The following is a 19,645-nucleotide window of genomic DNA, read 5'->3' as shown; positions in this document are numbered from 1 at the left end:
GATCTCAAATGGTTTAGGAGACGTACAAGATGATAGCGGTCTGGAGGTGCATTGACTTTATCATTGCTCTTATTGTTATGTACCTTATGACTGTCATTGTTCCACCATGTTTGGCAGACTACTTTCTGTATTGCTGTACCATGATTTGCTTAAGAGAGAAATAAAAACTATATTAAAAAAAAAAGAATATCTTTTGTGTATATGTGGGGTTCACTTCCTGTCCTGGGGACAATGCTTATCAAACAGGAAGTGAGGGCAACTCTCCAACAGCAGCACAGACAGAAATGTTTCAGTACTTCCTGTCTGGTAAAATGCTGTCTACAAGACAAGAAGTGAGGAGAAGTCTCAGTAACATTGTCCCAGATAGAAGTAAAAATTAGAACAGGGGTTTTAATCCTTTCCCCATTGTATTGTAGTGCTAACCTCCACCGGGGCTGCTAATTTTGTCCCTGGTTCTTTTCCTAGATATGTGCAACAGCAGTCAGGCATTCAACAACCTCCTCTCTTCTGGCTCAGTGTATAGTCTATGGGTGCCTTTTTAATGTTTATTGCTGGAAAACTTGGATAGGGCATAGGAAGCTGTGGGATACTCCAAAAAACTAAACCGTAACAGGAGGCAACTCTTCACTCCACAGCTACTTCTTAGCCCTTGTACACACAGTCGGACATTCCGACGGAAAATGTCCGATCGGACCGTGTTGTCGGATAATCCGACCGTGTGTGGGCTCCATCGGACTGTTTCCGTCGGAATATCCGACCGACAAAGTTTTAGCCCTTGTACACACGGTCGGACATTCCGACGTAAAAAGTCCGATCGGACCGTGTTGTCGGATAATCCGACCGTGTGTGGGCTCCATCGGACTGTTTCCGTCGGAATATCCGACCGACATAGTTTTAGAGCTGGGCTATAAAATTTTCCGACAACATGATCCGATCGGACTTTGTCCGATTGTTTGTAGAGAATTCCGATCGGACAAAGTGCCACGCATGCTCAGATCAAATTCCTAGACCAAAACTATTAGCTACTAGCCTGAATGTAGTCCCGTCGTAACAAAATAACGTCATCACGTTAGGAACGATCGGATTTTCCGACAACTTTGTCCGACCGTGTGTATGCAACACCAATTTCGGACAAAATCCGACGGATTTTGTTGTCGGAATGTCCGACCGTGTGTACAAGGACTTAGAACAGTCACTTCACTAATAGCTAAGGGTATGGACAGCAAAGAGAGACTATAAGCAGTGTTCCAGGCCAGGCAAGCCTTAGTATTAGTGCAATAGGGGTTAATAGCAGCAACGATCACCTAGATCCTGCATTTAGGTTTGTACTCCCAAGTCCTTGGGTACTTGGATGCCTCCCTCAGAGTCAGGCAGACATTTCCTAAGTGTGCTCTTCAGGCTGTATTCTAGGTGAGATCCTACTTTTCCTAGCTTCAAAGTCTCTCAGTAAGTAGCCACCACCAGGGGCGGACTGACAACTCATGGGGCCCCCGGGCAATAGGGCAATCACACAGTATACACATACATGTACACACAGTATACACAGACATGTTTCTATTGGCTGAGAAGGTACTGGAGGGGTGGGGCAGCCATAATCTCAGGATTATTAGACCAAAAGGATGTCGGTAAGGGACATTTCAGAGGCAGATGTAAAAAAAACACAGATTTTTACATACTGTCCCAGGTTTTACTGAGGCTGGCAACTCTGATGGGGCCCCCTAGTGGCCCGGGGCCCTCCGGCACTGCCCGAGTGGCTGAATGGTCAGTCCGCCCCTGGCCACCACCCCAACCCCCCAGATTTAGCATAGCTGAGACCTCAATGAGCTGCTGGTAAATGTCAGCTGGATGGCATTCAAGAGCAGCAGTCCTCCAGGCTGGGAACTTCTCCTCCCAGACAAGAACATGGCTGCCTCTTGCCCCAGATTATTTGATCCTCAGCTCCCTACTAGGCAGCCTTCCCCCAGTGATTGGATGGAAGCACATAAATATTCAGACTGCTTGTTTGACTCTGCAAGCTCCCTTCTTTCCTGAATTCTCCAAAAAACAGGGGAATACAATCAAACCTGCAGCCTGCAGAGCTCTGAACAGCCCAGAGCAATCACAAGCTGCTCCACGGATTACAGGAGAGACATAAAAACTAAATTTACCTATCCTATCTAGCAACCTATCTAGGAGGGTGCTACACTATACACTAAAATATAACTTTGTCTGGATATACACTCACTTTAACTGTCAAAAACGTTTTAGATGGAAACTTAGTTAATAATTCAGTCCCTGTTTGGAGACAGAATTCCCCTTTATCTTTACAATTCCCTGCAGTGTTTTTCATCTTGTGATCGTGCCTACATACTTTACCTGTGCTGGGATTACTGGGAGAATGGGAAGATTTACGGTGCGATGAAGGCAGAATCGTAAGTTTTATGGGGGAAGATAAACAAAGCCTAAGTATAGGCTCAGCCTGGTATTCTGATAAGCCTGTGGGCTTTTCAGTAAAAATGAGATTCCATTTCTTATGTCACTCTTACACAAATACCCATTTGGGAATAAAACCGTGTGGCGATTCCTAGTAATAAATTATTTCTGGGGTTGTGATAGTAATAAATTATGTGGATGAGAAATATATGCCGGGCAAACAAAAACATTCATATGAGAGGTCAGGAAAGATTTCCTTTAAAGATGGAAGCAATATTGGAGTTGAAAAATAAAGGTCTTGGGGATTTCTTTGGTACTGATTGATATCTATTACTACAGCTGATCACGTGAGGAGGCAAAGCCTGGCATCGGGCTCTTCATAAAGTGTACCTGTACTTAGAGTTTATGGAAAGCCCAAACCTTTCTTTAGGTTTAGATTCAGTAAAAAATGAATCTTTGTTAGATTTAGTTTTCATCACAATTCATGCACCTTCGCTGTTTAGATCCGTCCAGAAGCATGCACCCTCAGACCTTAGATCAAACCCGTATGCTGCACCTTCATACCTCAGCTCAGCCCCAAAGCATGCACCTTCACACCTCAGATAAAAAGTAGATATTTGCCAGCACGCCATGGATCGACACAAAATAGCATCCAAATGGATAGTTTATTGCATGATCACAACACAAGAAGAGTGCAATGTTTCGGAGTCACATAGGGCCCCTTCGTCAGGCACGTGACGAAGGGGTCCTGTGTGACACCAAAACTATCCATTTGGATGCTACTTTGTGTGGATCCATGGTGTGCTGGAAAATATCTACTCAATTCCTACACTTCACACCTCAAATCAGCCCCAGCTTCCTGAATCTTAAAACCTCAGATGAGCCCCATTTCCTGTACCTTCACACCTCAGATCACCCCAATTCCTGCACCACCAGACCTCAGATCACCCCAATTCCTGCACCACCAGACCTCAGATCACCCCAATTCCTGCACCACCAGACCTCAGGTCAACCCAATTCCTGCACCACCAGACCTCAGGTCAACCCAATTCCTGCACCACCAGACCTCAGATCACCCCAATTCCTGCACCACCAGACCTCAGGTCAACCCAATTCCTGCACCACCAGACCTCAGGTCAACCCAATTCCTGCACCACCAGACCTCAGGTCAACCCAATTTCTGCACCTTCCCACCTCAATTCAGCAATAATTCCTGCACCTCAGGTCACCTCTATTTTTGGACCATGAGACCTATGATTAGCCACAATTCCTGCACCCCCACACCTCAGATCAGCCTCAATTCATACACCTTCACACCTCAGATCACCCCAATTCCTGCACCACCAGACCACATGTCACCCCATTCCTACACCTCAAATCAGCCCCAGCTTCCCGCACCTTCAAACCTCAGACTAGACCCAATTCCTGCACCTTTGCACATCAGATGAGCCCCATTTTCTGTACCTTCACGCCTCAGATCACCCCAATTCCTGCACCACCAGACCTCAGGTCACCCCAATTCCTGCACCATCAGACCTCAGGGCAGACCCAATTCCTGCACCATCAGACCTCAGGGCAGACCCAATTCCTGCACTTTCAAATTTCAAATCAGCCCTAATTCCTGCACCTCAGGTCTCCTCAATTTTTGGACCTCAAGATCTCTAATTAGCTCCAATTCTTGCACCTCCACACCTCAGATCAGCCTCAATTCATACACCTTTAGATCTCATATCACCCCCAATTCCTGCACTGTAAGATCTCCTCTACCCCAATTCATGCACCTTTAGTGGGAGTAAACTTTCATCTTTTGCTTTTACCTATAGATAAGCCTTACTATAGGCTTACCTATAGGTAGTGTAAATATCTCCTAAACCTGCACCATTTAGGAGATACTGTATTTTATTTACATGCAGCCAGTGACATCCATGCAGTCTAAAGGAACGGCCACCTGTGCTTTTTCTTCAGGCCCCTGTGCCATGAACGGTAGCTCCCACTCGCATGCGCAAGTGACGTGTTCACAGCTCCAGACATTTTACAAAGCTGGAGTCTGCAAACCCAGAAGCAAGATGAGTGAAGATGAGAGCGCCTGCAGCGCTGTCATCTCTGCGTTGGAAGAGATTCATTTTAAGGTACATTTAACATAATGTGCTAGTATGCGATGCAAACTAGCACATTATGCCTTTACAGTAGAAGCCAAGAAAAAAAAAAAAAACATAAAACAAAAAAGTCCAAGAATAAATCAACAGAAATCCCTTGCAGGCGGGAGTATTGCCCCAGGCAACAGTCTTAAGATCCAGTTCTTGGGTATGTTCATGGTTGTTCATTGAGCCAAGCAAAGGTCTCCCAAAAAAAAAACCTCTACAGTAAGTGCATAAAAAAAAGAAAGATTTTGTTTTAAATCAAATGCCCCACACTCTAAGCCCTTGTACACACGGTCGGACATTCTGACAACCAAATCCGTTGGATTTTGTCCGACGGATTTTGTCCAAAACTGTTGCATACACACGGTCGGACAAAGTTGTCGGAAAATCCGATTGTACGTAACGTGATGACGTTATTTCGTTACGATGGGACTACGTTCAGGCTAGTAGCCAATAGCTTTGGTCTAGGAATTTGATCTGAGCATGCGTGGCACTTTGTCCGTCGGAGTAGGCTACACATGATCGGAGTATGTCCGATCCGAGCATTTTGTCTGAAAATTTTACGGACAAGTTGGAAAACTTGGTCCGTCAGATACTCAGACGGAAACAGTCCGATGGAGACCACACACAGTCGGAATATCCAACAAAACGGTCCGATAGGACACATTCCATCGGAATCTCCGACCGTGTGTATAAGGGCTAGGACTGCAACACAACACTAGTGAATAAATGATAAATAGTGTAAAGTTTGGGAAACTAGATAGACCGCAGGACACGGGCTTTTCAATCAAAAGGAGGTTTATTAAACAGCTTCGCAGCAGCAAAACAACAGAAAGAAATATCAATCTCACCAACTTGCAGAGCTCAGAAAGCTGTCGCAGTTAAACAGTCCTTCATTTGCATCGCAGGTAACTTTCCCTGCTTGCAGGTTTCCAGGCAGGACACTGCCGTGCACTTTCACAGCTATTCACCATCTACCGTCCACCGTCCACCGTCTCCACTATACTCCTCCACACCCACCTACAACTTCCTGCCTTGTTTTAAACCCACTTCCTCTGATAGGCGAGTTAACGTTTTTGTTCCCTTAAAGGGACCGCAGTCCAAACAGAGGGGAAATATAGCGTCCTTCCAGAACCCAATTTTGGATTGTGAGCTCCTTGAGGATAGGGACTGATGTGAGTGTGCAATGTACAGGGATAGGGACAATTGTAGACACTCACTCAGGATGAACTGGATGGACTGGTGTCTTTATTCAACCTTACTAACTAACTATGTAACCCAGCCACGGTGTCCTGTACAATAGTCTTGTTGCAATGTTCTTCCTCTTGCATTCAGTAAATACATTGGGGTTGGTTGACTAAAACTTGAGAGTGCAAAATAGGTAACAATGAACAGATGGCCCATCTGACCATTCTTTGCCCATTTCTGAATTAATAAGCCATAAGGTTTAAGTTAAGCAACAATACTTTTAAAGAAAACATCTTCTACAGTCTACCTGTCACAGATTAAAACATTGCTTATTCATACATTTAAATGTTTAGAAAAGCAGTTTGTATAGAACATTTTTCATTCTGCAAGTCGTCTCTTTGCCGGCTGTACAAGAGCGTGAAATAAATTGATAAGACAGAATCGACTTTATTTTATGCAGCATCCTCTTGTGTGCTGCAGCTGGTAATTTAGGACAGGATAAGGAAAGACATTCTACAGCACTTTAACGGCCTAAAGATCGAAATTCATGTCCTGAGATACAGCCAGCGCACATACTGTATTTAACGGAAAATTCCACCCAGGAAAAAATAGAAAAAGGAACTAGAACATTTAAGACGAGGGAAGAAGAAAGAAATGATGAATGTAGAAGAAAGAAGGGAAGGAAGACTAAAATTATTAGTAACATTATTCATTCCTTCCCTTCCTCATGATTGGTTTAGTGATTTTTCCGGGGGGATGCATACCTCCCAGCTGTCGCTTTTTTGGAACCAAATCCCTGTGTTCCTCTTTCCTTCTCAGTTGTTCCTCATTTTGGACATATGTGGAGGACTCTGTAGTGACCCCCTTTGCTGGGAAGAAAGGAAACCCCCAGCCCAGAGGCAAGCTGAAAATGCCCCAGGGTGGATCCATGGCCGCAGTGAAGAAAGTCACTTTAGTATTTTTCAAGTTCCATTGCTCCGGCTCACAGGGAGGGAGGTTTAGGGTCTCGGTCTCAAGTGACAATGGCTCCACACGCCACTACACTTTTCCTCCATCCAAGAGTGTGAAAGGATCCTCCATTCGCCCTCCAGTCGGACTTCTTTCCTCTCGCTCTCCACCTTTGGTGCTGTTTCCTCCTTGCCCAGACAGGGCAGCTTGAGGTTTCTGAGTTAGGCCCAAACAGGCTCTGGCCTACTCAGCACAAACCATCACACGCAACTTCCAAGGCTGGGGGGGGGGGGGGGAGAAAGCTCACCAGGCCACTCTCCAAATATTTATATCCTACCCCATCATGCATCACTGGCCATAAACCACCTAGCAGTTGCCAAAGAGGCTATAACTGCTTATAAGCCCAAGATTGTCACCTAAGTGGCAGAGACATCCAGTGGCAGCAGCAGAAAACAGCAGCAACCCTGAACTTAGAGAAGTGACAAGGCTATAAATTACCCTAAGCAGATTACTACCCAGCAGAACTAAATTTAATAGTCACCTCCATACCTCACAACTTTTAAACTTCCAAATGAGGGACACTTGAGGCAATGGACAACCTGAGATGCACGTCATGGCAAAATGTGGGTGTGGCCAAACTCTTACCAGTGGAAGGGGCTTATGGGGCATGGTTAAACAAAACCCCGACTTCCTTGTATAAAATATGCTTTCATTGCTTTGTCTGAACCTACGTTAAAGAAGGACTTCATTCAAATGTCAGGGACTGCATAGCAACCAGCAACTGTTGAGACAATGAAGACTTTTGTGATAAGTATATAATGTACAGTATTGTGTATATAGTGCAGGAGTGTGTAAGGTAGAGCACAAGAGTCGGAGATGTCTAATGCATAGAGTGCTGCAGGCAGTGTTGGGTTTAGGATACATAACACAGACTGCATGCAGGAGTCCATGTAATGAAACGTGTTCAAGGATCTGGAGTATGCAACATTCAAAGTGTTGTAGTCAGTGCTGGGTTTAGGATCATATGACACACAGAGAGCACGGTCCAGGAGTACATAATGCACAGAATGTAGGGGTCAGGAGGGTGTATTGCACAGAATTCAGGAATCAGGAGGGTGTAAGTTACAGAATGCAGGGGTCAGGAGGGTGTATTGCACAGAATACAGGGGACAGGAGTTTGCAATGCACAGAGTGTAGGGGTCAGGAGGGTGTAGATTACAGAAAGCAGGGGTGAGGAGGGTGCAATGCACAGAATTCAGGGTTCAGGAGAGTGTAATGCACAGAATACAGGGGCCAGGAAAACATAATGCATAGAATTCAGGGGTCAGAAGTGTGTAATGCACAGAATGCCGGGGTCAGAAGTGTGTAATGCACGGAATGCCGGGGTCAGCATTTTTTTTCTACTATATTATTTTACTACATAAAGAGCGCCGGGTTGAGGGGTGCACTACGTACTGAGTGCAGGGTTGCGGGGTGCGCTACATACTCAATGCGGGGTTGTACTATGTACTAAGTGCAGGGTTGTGGGGTGTGCTACATACTCAATGCGGGGTTGTACTATGTACTAAGTGCAGGGTTGTGGGGTGCACTATGTACACAGTGCAGGGTTGAGGGATGCGCTATGTACAGAGTGCAGGGTCGAGGGGTGCACTATGTACAGAGTGCAGGGTTGTGGGGTGAGGAGTTTGAGGGGGGAGAGAGGGGGAGGGAGCCCTGCCTGCAGTCCCTCTTGTGGGAAGGTGTGTGTGACTCAGTACCTTCCATGCAGTGGGCAGGTTGTTATTGCTGGGTAGTCACAGGAGGTCACGGAGCTGCTCCATCCAGCAGATCTGTTTGCTGCTGTTCCTGACTTCCTGCACTTCCTGTCTACCTGTGCTCATTCTCTGGCCAGCCTATCCATCAGTCCTGGGCTGGGATGCCTTCGGAGCTCTTCTCCCTGCTCCAGGGCAATCCGTCCTGGCTGTCCTCATGGCTCTTCATCCCCGCTGCCTCCTGGAGCCTTTAGCCGGGTGAGGTCCTGCTCCCGCCACCTGGTGTTACTCTGCATGCTCGCCCAGAAGTGATGACATGGAGATGCAGGGAGAAGTGAGCAGCTCCGCCTGAAAAAAGGCCCTGCCCCATCACGCCCCTGTCAGGATTTTCAATGGAACCAAGTGCTGGAACTTGTCCAGGCACTTGGCTTCCTCTGGGATATTGGTATGATTCGCGGGGACACAGATCAATTTCCGGGATGGTCCTGGCGAACCCGGGGCAGTTAGGAGGTATAGTCACTTCCGTTCACAACAGGGTGGCTAATAAATCTACTTATTATCTCATTATTGTTTTAAAAAGCCAGTATAAATGAAACATAATCATGAATAAAGTACATTTGGATTTAGCCCATCATATTTTGCTTATTAATTGTTCATAGGCCACATAACTGAGGGCGTGACAGGGGGGTGTCTTTTGTCTGCACTCTTGGCGCTAAACAGTGTCCCTCTTCCCATCTCAGAAAATTGGGAGGTATGCATGGGGGATGGGAAGCAGTTCATAGCCCTGTGTAAGCTCTGATATGTTGGTTTAAAGCTTTCAAAGGCCTTCCTCCCCCATGTCCAGGAGGATGAAGAAGGAAAGGCAGGTATATGCTCCTTGGGGGTGGGGTAATCTGTATATTAAAAGCAGTGTTTCTTGTGCCAACATGGTAAAGTGGTAAAAGACCTAACTAGTTCACAAGGACAATAAAAAATCCAACAAACTGGACCACTATTGTTTACTTCTTGCAACCGCAGTATTTTTTATTACTAACAGCCCTAATGATGAGTGACAGGGTAACTAGGGAAAATCCCCCCCCCCCCCCCCCATGCACAAGGCCTTGCTTCATCTGATTACCCACCATCTCTTGTGGTATACATGCCTCTAGTAAACTAGAAATTCATCCAAAGACCCTTTTTACTAGATCTGCTTTTTGGAGGCACTATAAAAGTTGACAAAATGACAGTGGACCTTTCAAAAACTTGAAATCAACTTATTTGCATGAAAAAAGTAATGACTTGTTGCAATATACATTATTGCAATATGAGCAAAAAACATTATCTATTAGCAGGGTATTTTTCTCAGAGAATAGGCACAGGAGCTCCTCCCTTCCGAGTCACCCCTTAACATCAGCCCCCTACACACCTCCAAGCACTGTTTCTTGGTTCCACCCCTTACCCACCTCCCAGTACCACCCCTTTTAGAGAATACAGAACCAAGTATCATTTTGTGGTGCTAAGTACCGTATTTATTGGCGTATAACACGCACAGGCATATAACACACACATTCATTTTAAGAGGGAAGTTTCAGAAAAAAAAAAAACATACATTTTAAATAAGGAACTTTGAAGCAAAAATAAGGGTCAGTGCCCATCTGCAGCCTCACAATTGCCCATCAATGCAGCCTGATCAGTCCACATCAATGCAGCCTGATCAGTTCACATCAATGCACCCTCACAAGTGGCATCAATGCAGCAGCCTCACCATTGCCCTCAATGCAGCAGCCTCACCATTGCCGTCAATGCAGCAGCCTCACCATTGCCGTCAATGCAGCAGCCTCACCATTGCCTTCAATGCAGCAGCCTCACCATTGCCTTCAATGCAGCAGCAGGTAGGGAGGTGGAGCTACACAAGATGGCGCCACACACCAGCTGAACGCCGTGGCCAAAGGCGCATCTCCCCCGGCGAGCTGAAAGCATGCTGTGCTAATTGCTGACATTGCCTATACCTATGCCTACGCTATTGAAGTAACTGAAGCAACGGATGTGTGGAGCCTAAATACCTTGCTGTCGGTGGAGCCAGACATAGAGACCTACGTACCCTCATGGTAAGAAGCCTAGAACTTGCCAGACGCGGAGGAGCGGAGGAGAAGGAGTGAGGGAGATTAGCGGACGGAGGTCCGCTTCCGGAGTTCCAGACCCAGGACGTGATTGATTGACTACGGAGGCGTTTGTTCGCTGAGACTTCCCCCTAGTGAGAGAGAGGAGGGTGAAGGATCCCGTGACATCCAGAGGGAGAGGACGCTGATGCGGCTGACGGTGAGAGGGTTCTTGAGGGGGTAGGGAAGAGAGAGAGCGGCTGTATTCTGTGGCTGTGTAGACGAGCAGACTGTTAGACCGAAATTACTCCCCCCCCTGCCTCTCCCATGCCCCGTGGATTGCTTCGAGAGGTTTGCTGCATTGGATTATTCCTCTGAGAATTGCCTTGGGTCTATGGTGGATATAGAAATCAGTTCATGCCCAGGTTCATATAACTTGTCCCTCTAAGTATTAAGAATTAAGCTGGATGAAAGATCTGTGACCTGTCTGATGTACTGGGGCTAAGTGAGTGGTGATCCCGATCGGATGCTGGAAGCGGCGTGGATTCCCCCAAACAAAATACTTACCTCAGCAGACTGTATGAAGGCTCTGGGTGATAAAATACTTTGAGAGAGAACACGATAGAGTTTTGGAGGAACTTGAAATAAAGACATTGTATGAGTTACAAAAAAGAAATATAATGCTATTAAGTCAACTACAAATAGAGAAAGTGTGACCCTAGGAGGAAATATTGGACAAGAGATATTGGACAGGCTCTTGTACCCCCCCCCTCCCCCCCTTTTATCTTTTTTCTTTTTTTTTTTTTTTTTTTTTTCTGGACATTGAGTTGAATAGATATAGATATTAAGATGTATGTGCTGGAAATCCCTTCTCTCTCTCTTTGTTACAGCTGAAGTTAAGAATTAGTGGACACTGCTTTTTCGTCTGTGTAGAGAATAAGAGACTAAGATTAGACTGGACTAGTGCGTACATCTGCAAACCAATATAATACCCTACCTTTTTTTCCCCTTTTTCCTTATTGTCACGGTATTATTACCTGTATCCCCCCCCCTTTTTTTTTTTTTTTTTTTTTTTTTTTCGGGGGTAATAAAAGGGATATAGGGTCTGGACTAAAAAAAAAAAATGTTTCAGTAGGGAAAGGGGAGGAAAAGAGGGAAGGAAGGAGAAAAAAGAGAAAGAAAAAGAGATTTTTTCTTTATTGCACTCTATGCACCTTTTTTGCAATTTTTCTCTGCACTCTACTCTTCTTTACACTTTTTAACATTTTTGTAGGTTTTGCATTTTTTTGTAAAAAGTTTTTTTTTTTTTTTTTTTTTTTTTTTTTTTTTTTTACTTTTTTGCTTTTTTTTTGCTTTTTTGTTTTACTGAGGAACTCGCTTCCTGCATATTTTGGTAAATTCACCACCTCTAGCACTTTTTGCACTTTGTGCATCTTTTTGCACTTCATGCACTTTTTTGCATCTATTTTAGGGAAAGAAGAAGAAAGAAAGGAAGGAAAATACTCCCCCCCTTTTTTTTTTTTCTTAAGAGTGAGGATACACAATATACATAAAATATAAATTTTTTTTTTTTTTTCACCTGTTGCTTTAATTGCACTTATTTATTTATTTTCCCTTTTTTCTTTTTCTTTTTTTTTTTTTTCTTTTCTCTCCCCTTTTTTTTTTTTTTTTTTTTTTAAGCACTTTTTTACTGAGGAACTTGTTTCCTGCATTTTTTGGCAAATTCACCACCTTTAGCACCTTTTGCACCTCGCGCTTTTTTTTTGCACTTCATGCACTTTTTGCATCTATTTTAAGGAAAGAAGAAGAAGGGAAGGAAAATCCTCCCCTTTTTTTTTTTTTTTTTTTTTTTTTTTTTTTTTTAAGTGTGAGGGTATACAATATACATAAAATATAGTTTTGGAAAATTATATAAAAATTGAATAATACTGTGAATGTATTGTAACTGAAAACAGATTTGAATATAAATACATTGAGGGAAGTGGAGAGGGAAGGGGAAAAGAAGGGAAATAAATAAGGAAAGAGTGCGCTCCCCAGGAGGAGTTATAACTGGGGGGTGACTAGGTTGGTAATAGAATTAAATAATACTAACACTTATTTACGTAAATCTGAAATATTAAATTGAAGGGGAAGGGGGGAGGAAGGGATAATGGTAAGGAGGGGAGCCAAAGCGGGACAAACAGAAAGCGGGAAAGGGAACTCTATAAAAACTTATATGGCCCAGGGCAGAGTAGACCAGAGGGAGGAAAGGGAGGCTGAAAGGGGAGAAGAAACATCACCCTTCCATGAAGAAGAGATAAATAAAAAACTTAATATAGAGGAAAGTACAACTCCACAGAAAAGCTTGAAAGAACGACATCAACAAAAAGAATCAGGAAAGACGTGGGAATTAGAAAAAGAAGGAATCAACCCCCATTCACTCCCCACTAAACAGGATATGGCAGAAATGATGTCACATCTGGAAGGGATGATTAAGGGAGAATTAAAGGCAACCCGTGCAGATATCCAAAACGTATTAAAAAGGGTAGAAGACTCGGAAATACAATTAGAAGAGCATAAAAAAGCTATTTCGGAACTACAAAAAAGGGCGGATATGGACTGGATAGAAATGAGAAATATCAGATATAAATTAGAAGACCAGGAAAACAGGAACAGGCGTAATAATTTAAGAATCCGTGGCCTACCAGAATCCGTGAAAAGCACTGAGTTGGAGACTGTGCTTCGAGAAGTCTTTAATAAAATAATGAAAAAAGAAATAACATCTCATATAGCTTTTGATAGAATACACAGAATTCAAATAAGGGAGAAGTCAAGACCCGAGACGGAGAGAGATGTGATTGTGAGGTTCACTCAATACGAAACAAAACAACAAATTCAGCAAGATGCAAGAAGATCTGAAACTATTAAATATGAAGGAGCTACGTTGCTTTTCTTTTCTGACCTCTCACAAGAAACATTGAGCCGGAGAAGGGCACTGAAACCCCTAATAAATCAACTACAAGAGAAGAAGATCACTTATAGATGGGGCTTCCCCGCATGTCTGATAGCTAAAAACCAAGGGATATCAGCCATTTTAAGATTCCCAGAGGACCTGAAAGAATTTTGCAATAAACTGAATATACCATGTGTTAATATAGAAAACTGGGAGAAAAAACCCCTAGACTGGACGAAATTAAGAGAACAACCCTGGAATAGAGTGTAGGGCCTCTCTTCCTCTCCTTCCTCTCCCTTTCTCCTTCGTTGTATAGGGGGAGAGGGGAGGGGGGTGGAAGAGGCAAATAGGGGGGTAAATAAATAATAACAGGTTAATGAGAAGGAATAGGGGAAGAATAGTAAAGGGGTAGGAAGGGGGAGGAGAGGGGAAGGGGGAAGAGAAGAAGATCACTTATAGATGGGGCTTCCCCGCATATCTGATAGCCAAAAACCAAGGGATATCAGCTACCTTGAGATTCCCAGAGGACTCGAAAGAATTCTGCAATAAACTGAATATGAAGTAAAAAGAATAAAGATTTTGGGCAAGGATGAATTTGAGTAGGCTCGCTAAGAGGGGAGGTATGTGCCGGGGGCTGGGCGGTGCACGCGTGCTCCCCCGAGACCACAACCGAAAGGGGGTGAGGCTCGGGGGACCACGCGGGCACTTATACTCCCTCAAGGAGGTCCAACCAGGGCTGGGGTCTAGTAAATAGGCACTAGCCTGGAGGACGATAACATTGATATTCAATGTGCAAGGGGTGGGGGGGTGGGAAGGGAGGGAGGAAAATATTGGGGGGGGGGAATATGTTGTTGTTTCACATTTATTAATGAAGGGTGTACCGACTGGATCGATCTAGGTAAAAAATATATGTTTATTTTTGTTTTTGGCTTCATGATGGAATGTTTATGGTGGGCTATAACCAATCTCCATGAAAGATGGCCCCGTTGAAGATTGTTACATATAATGTTAGAGGGTTAAATAGTCCCAATAAGAGATATCAGATTTTGCAGGAGTTGAAAAAATGGTCATCAAATATTGCTTTCCTACAGGAAACTCATTTTAAATGGTCCCATAATAGTGGTCTGAAGTCTAAAAATTATCCAACTTGGTTTCATGGATATTCCTCTAGCAAAAGGGCAAGAGGAATTGCTATTGGGTTTGACAGAAATACCCCCTTTACTTTAAAGGATATGGAATCGGATTCTGAAGGGAGATATTTATTTATCAAAGGTTTGATTTTTAATAAAATGTATACGTTGGCTTGTATCTACTGCCCTAATTATCTCCCCTGTCCCTTCTTGGGGAAAGTGCTGAATAAATTAGAATGTTTTAAGGAAGGGGGGGTGATTATGGCAGGGGACTTTAATTTTGTATTTGATCCAACCCTGGATGCCCAACCCCCATCCCTACGCTCAGAAGGTAAATACCTAAAGATAATTAAACGAAAACTACATCGACAGCAACTAGTAGAGGTGTGGAGAATTGCGCATCCAGGGGGAAAGGATTTTACATATTACTCCCAGGTACATCACTCTTACTCAAGAATCGATTATATCCTCTTGGACCATCAGCTTTTGGAGGGGTTAAAGAAAGTAGAAGTAAAATCTATAACTCTCTCTGATCATGCCCCAGTTATGGCTGTTTTGGACCTGGAGGATATACCGATTAGGCAAAGAGTATGGAGGTTGGATGAATCCCTCTTGCATGACCATAAAATATTTGAAGCTTTGGAAAGAGATATGAACTTATTTTTTAAAGAAAATAATGTAGAAAATATTGCACCAACTGTGTTGTGGGAGACCCATAAGGTATACATGAGAGGGAGATTGATAGCAGAAGCAGCTAAGAGGAGGAAAATAAGGTCAACGCAAAAATCACTGATTTTACAGGAAATCCAGGAGTTGGAACAGTTACATAAAGGATTAAATGACCATAAAATAATGGACGAACTTATGGGAAAAAGGGAGGCACTGAGAGACATACTGGAACAGGAAACCAGGCAGGCCTTTTTAAAGTCCGCTAAAAGACAATATGAATTTGGTAATAAACCGGGGAGAATCCTGGCAGAGGTAATTAAACCTAGAAGAAATTTTAATTATATCGCAAAAATTAAAGATAAGAAGGGAGTAATGAAATATGCAACAAGGGATATTAGTAACATCTTCTCAGAATACTACCAACTACTGTATAAGGTAAATGGTAACCAGGACCCCAAGGATAAACAAAAGAGAAGGGAAAAAATTGAACAATATCTCCGGAAGATAGATCTACCGAGGATAGCAGAGGAGGATGCTGGTATGCTCGATAGGGATATCTCTAAGGAGGAAATAGAAAGAGCAATTAAGGATAGTAAGAATGGGAAGAGCCCAGGGCCCGATGGATACACATCATTATACTTTAAAAAGTTTTTGGGACCTTTAACACCTTATTTCCATCAGTACATGAACTCAATAGGGGAAGGAAGGGAGATACGGAAGGAAGCTTTGGGGGCCTTTATAACTATATTAGCAAAGGAAGGGAAAGACCCAACATTATGCTCTAGCTTTAGACCTATTTCTCTGATTAATGAGGATGTAAAAATTTATGCAAGGATTTTAGCCGAGAGGCTGAAACAATATATGCCAGATTGTATAGAAGGAGATCAGGCAGGTTTTGTACCTGGAAGGGAGGCGAGGGACAATATACTGAGGACAACCCTCTTAATGCAGGAAGTTAAGAAGAAGAAGAAGCAGTCTTCCCTTTTCCTATCGGTCGATGCGGAAAAGGCATTTGATAGGTTAGAATGGGAATACATGCTGCAGACATTATATAAATTTGGTTTAGGCCCAAGAATGCTGCGGTGGATAGAGGCCTTATACTCTAACCCTACAGCTCAGATTCAGGTGAATGGGACCCTATCAAATTCTTTTGGGCTATATAATGGTACACGTCAGGGATGCCCATTATCTCCTTTACTTTTTGTATTCTCCTTGGAACCTCTTTTGGTTTCTATAAGAGCGAACCAAGGTATTGAGGGAATAAAAGTATCAGAGAAGGAGCATAAGATATCTGCATTTGCAGATGATATTATGCTCTATATAACGAATCCCAAACAGTCCCTTCCTAGGATCTTGCAGGAGTTGGAGGAATATGGGAATGTTTCGAACTTTAAGATCAATAGAGAGAAAACTGAGATATTAAATGTCTATTCCTCCCCAGAGGAGAGAAGAGAACTTAGAGCTCTTTTCCCCTTTGTGTGGAAAGAGAAGGGCCTGAAATACTTAGGAATATACTTATCGACATCAGTTACAGATTTATATCAAGATAATTATCTCCCTCTTTTAAATAAAATTAAACAAGATCTTAAAGGTTACCCTGCACACAGACTGTCATGGTTTGGCAGGATAAACGTAATTAAAATGATGATTCTGCCAAAGGCTCTATATGTCTTTCAGAGCCTCCCGATAAATATCCCAGGGGCCTATTTTAGAATTATTAAATCCCTGATTCAGAAATTTATATGGAACAAAAGAGGAAGTCGCGTTTCTTATAAGGTAATGAATAGGCCTAAGGATAAGGGAGGGGTATCTCTCCCAGATTTTCAAAAATACCATTCAGCAGCGGTAATGAGGAGGATTTTGGATTGGGTTTACAACGCTCCATTTAAAAAGTGGGTATCACTGGAAGATAATATGAGTAATGTTGTCCTGAGCCAGACCATTTGGATTCCAATGAAGTTTAGGGGTCTCTCTGGAAGAATATCCCCGATTACAATGGAAACATTAAGAACATGGGATGGGGTACTTAAAGGTACAGAAGGTCAAAACAACAATAGCCCTCTAATGCCCCTGTCAGGAAATAACTATTTTCCTCCAGGGAAAGAAAACAAAATGTTCCAGAAGTGGACGCATAGGGACATATTAAGGTTAAGGGATGTGTTAAAAGCAAATAGCTTATGCTCATTAGAGGAGATACGAGAGAAATACGGAAGAACACCATGGGATGGATGGAGATACAGACAACTCCAACATTTTGTTGAGTCCCTTCCAAAACCTCTCCGCTCGGGTGACAATTTAAACCCTTGGGAGAAATTGATTGACCGAGGAGGAGCGGGCAGACAGGGGATCTCTAAGATATATAGGACCTTAATATCTTTAATGGAGGATGAGGCGATACCGGCTTTTGGGAGGTGGGAAGGGGAATTGAATCAATCAATCCCAGAAAAACTGAAAGGGAAAGTTATAGACTATACCCACTCCACTTCAATAGATACGAAGATCCAAGAAATGAACTATAAATTATTGGTTAGATGGTATTATGTTCCATCGAAAATGCATAAGATTAACAAAGACTTATCACCCCTTTGTTGGAGAGAGTGTGGGAGGGAGGGAACCCATGCCCATATATGGTGGCAATGCAGTGCAATCCAGTTATACTGGGAAAAGGTGGTGGGTTTAATTAAAGAGATCGACGGGAAGGAAATAGAACTGGATCCCTGGAAATGTTTGTTTCACGCGGCCGAGGGCCCTAGGGAAAAATATAGAAGAGCATTAACTCCATTTTTGCTAAACGCAGCGAAAGTACTGATCCCGAGATACTGGAAAGTAAAGGAAACACCCGGGATAAGAGAATGGTTTAGGGAAATAGATAGATTGAGGATTATGGAAGAACTAATACACCTTCAACGGGGAGCCGAAATTAGATTCCAGGTGACTTGGAGGAACTGGATGGAATTTAGAAAATCCTCAATATATCTTGGAATTATGGGGGATGGAGAGGGCATCTAGGGGAGGGAGATAAGATGCATATACTTCATAGCCCCCTATAAAATTTTTTTATTTATTTTTTATAGGGGAGGGAGGAGGAGAGGAGGGAAGAAGGGAGGAGAAGGGGAAAGGATCCTTTCCCCCCCTTGGTTCTCCCCCTTTTTTTTTTTTTTTTTTTTTTTTTTTTGCGTGGGGGGGAGGAGATGGGGGACCCCTTGTTCTGGGGCCCTTTAGGGGGTTTGTCGGGGGGTTTTTTTTTTTTTTTTTTTTTTTTTTTTTTTTTTTTTTGTAGAAGGGAGTGGGGATGGAAGGAGAGGAATCCCCACCTTACACAAATCACAAATTGGAAGTAAGAAAAAGCGTCACGTGGGAGGGGTAATAAATATGGGTAAGATAAAATCACAAAAGGATAATTCTAAACACATGAAGAGAGGGGGAGGGGGCGGGCTTAAAACCTTTTTTTTTTTTTTTTTTTTTTTTTTTTTCTTTTCCCTCCCTCTCTCTCTCCTCTTCTTCTTCTCCCCTTTTGGGATATTTAAGATCGATCCGGTTGGGCACCCAATGTGTACTTTTTTTTTTTTGACTGTTTGTTTTTATGTGAATGTTGAAAACACTGAAATAACATGAATGTTAGTCAAAGTGATTTTTAAAAGTATGTATAAGGAATATTTTGTACTGTTCTTTTTGTAAATGTGGAAAACGAAATAAACAATATTTAAAACAATGCAGCAGCCTCACCATTGCCGTCAATGCAGCAGCCTCACCATTGCCATCAATGCAGCAGCCTCACCATTGCCATCGAAGCAGCAGCCTCACCATTGCCGTCGATGCAGCGGCCTCACCATTGCCGTTGATGCAGCAGCCTCACCATTGCAGTCGATGCAGCAGCCTCACCATTGCCGTCGATGCAGCAGCCTCACCATTGCCGTCGATGCAGCAGCCTCACCATTGTCATCAGTGCAGCCTGATCGATGCCCATCTGCAGACTAGAGGGGACAGGGAGGGGATGGGACGAGCACCGACATATTACATACAGTGAGAATCTCCTATGATAGACAGAACAGTGGTCCAATGGTGGTGCTGGAGACGGGACTTCCTATTACAGAGGCTGCCAAGTAAACAGGAGATTGTGGCTGTATGTGATCTGACGGCGCTCGTCCCATCCCCCTCCCTGTCCCCTCTGAGGCAGCTAAAATCGAAGTAATGGTGTATAACACGCACACGCTATTTGCACCTGATTTTCAGGGTGAAAAAGTGTGTGTTATACGCCAATAAATACAGTATTTTGTATGGAATTTGTTAATAACAAGAAAGGCAGTAAAATAGATGTAGCAACAATAGACACCCGAGTGACAAATAGATCCACCCCTGTAACAATGGACTCTCAACAGCCAGCACAAATAGACAC

This window comes from Lithobates pipiens, unplaced genomic scaffold, assembly GCF_037356315.1.
Source record: "Lithobates pipiens isolate NorthernLeopardFrog02 unplaced genomic scaffold, aLitPip1_a1.2 Scaffold_23, whole genome shotgun sequence".
In the NCBI taxonomy this organism is placed as follows: Eukaryota; Metazoa; Chordata; class Amphibia; order Anura; family Ranidae; genus Lithobates; species Lithobates pipiens.
The sequence above is the reverse complement of the archived record's forward strand: the minus strand, read 5'-3'. Positions refer to the sequence as shown.